This window comes from Octodon degus, unplaced genomic scaffold, assembly GCF_000260255.1.
Source record: "Octodon degus isolate 3935 unplaced genomic scaffold, OctDeg1.0 scaffold00286, whole genome shotgun sequence".
NCBI classification, from domain to species: Eukaryota; Metazoa; Chordata; class Mammalia; order Rodentia; family Octodontidae; genus Octodon; species Octodon degus.
The window spans coordinates 1744045-1745382 of record NW_004524862.1 but is presented as its reverse complement, the minus strand read 5'-3'; the positions used below and the strand labels follow the sequence as shown (position 1 = coordinate 1745382).

Here is a 1338-nt window from a genome sequence, read left to right as displayed (position 1 = left end):
CTAGACACAGGCAAAATTCAGACAAACTTTCTGCCAAGTCAAAACACAAAAGATCTGGAATCCAACAACCAATGCAGTCCTTCTTCCCAGCAGAAACCTCCCTAGCCTGATCTTTATAGGCAGCATGTCTATTTGGTCTGAGCTCTGACTAGAATCTTCCCTACCGAACAGTCAAAGCTGTTCCAGTGTTTCTCTTGTAGGCGACATCTCTGAACCTTTCCTATCTCTTCCCATAAGTCATTCCCAAAAGCTTGTAATCCATATGGTCAGGTTTAGCCAAGGCAATGACCCCACTCCTGGTACCAAATTCTGTCTTAGTTACTCTTCTCTGGTTGCTCTACAGCTCCCATCAGGCAAGGCAGAGACAAAGGTGTTCAGTTCTCTGGTCCTGAGCACGGGCAGAAAGAATCCTGCTTTTCCAGTTTCCAGTCTTCTTGAGTGTCCAGATTCCTCCCTAGTTGACCATAGTCTGCTTGGCCCCACGTAAACACCTTGCCAGTTTCTGTTAATGCAGCTGAGTGGGCTGAGCCAGCGAGAACACATATTGCTTTAGAATTCTCTAGGCCTGTAACTCTACTTGATTCCTCTGCTGTCAAAAACAATGGAAGAGTCTGCCCATGGCATAACCGCCGTCCAGATGATGCCAAGCCAGTCCCCCCACTGGAACACAGTGCCACTCACTGTAGCAGCTAGTGCACGCCTCAGTCCAGCAGCAACACAAACAACCTTCTCTCTCAGGAGCTCAATGGCCTGGGGAACCAAACATCTTCGAGGCCCAGGAGGAACACCTAACTGGCCAAAGGCGTTGGATCCACATGATAGAACTTGACCACTTTCTGTGAGCATAATGGTGAAATCCCAGCCACAGGCCACCTGTTGGATGGGACAGCCACCAAGGAATTTGCAGAAAGTAAAACACAGAACATCCTCTGTATGACCAAGCCCCAACTGTCCATCTTTGTTCAAGCCACAAACAAAAAGGCCTCTTCCATCTGTGACATTTGTAGAATGTCCCCCTCCTCCTGTGATTTTCCTGACATACCCAGGTTTGCAGAAGTCAGTCAGTTGCTGGGGCAAAAGCACATCTTGCTTATGGCCAAGGCCAAGTTGCCCATAACTATTTGCACCCCAAGCGAAGAGCGCGGCCGCGGCGGGGGCGGCTTCGGAGGCACTGAGCTCGCGCTCCATGCGGGAGAGCTTGGCAGCGCTTCCGGGAGAGACCGGCATGGGGCCCCATCCAATTTTTTGCCATACAATTTTTCATAGCAATTTCTGATGATAGTTTATTTTTCTGTCTTTTTCTCTAGCCTATCTAAAGCCGTGTTAATTTTATCTTTT

General features: G+C 48.8%; 1 pseudogene across 1 annotated transcript; it reads right to left on the bottom strand.

The window, feature by feature from the left end:
- Positions 1-477: 477 nt before the first annotated feature.
- Positions 478-1227, bottom strand: LOC101579284 (annotated as a pseudogene). The gene has a single exon (XR_002819307.1). The product of XR_002819307.1 is annotated as a secretion-regulating guanine nucleotide exchange factor pseudogene (transcript).
- Positions 1228-1338: the final 111 nt, after the last annotated feature.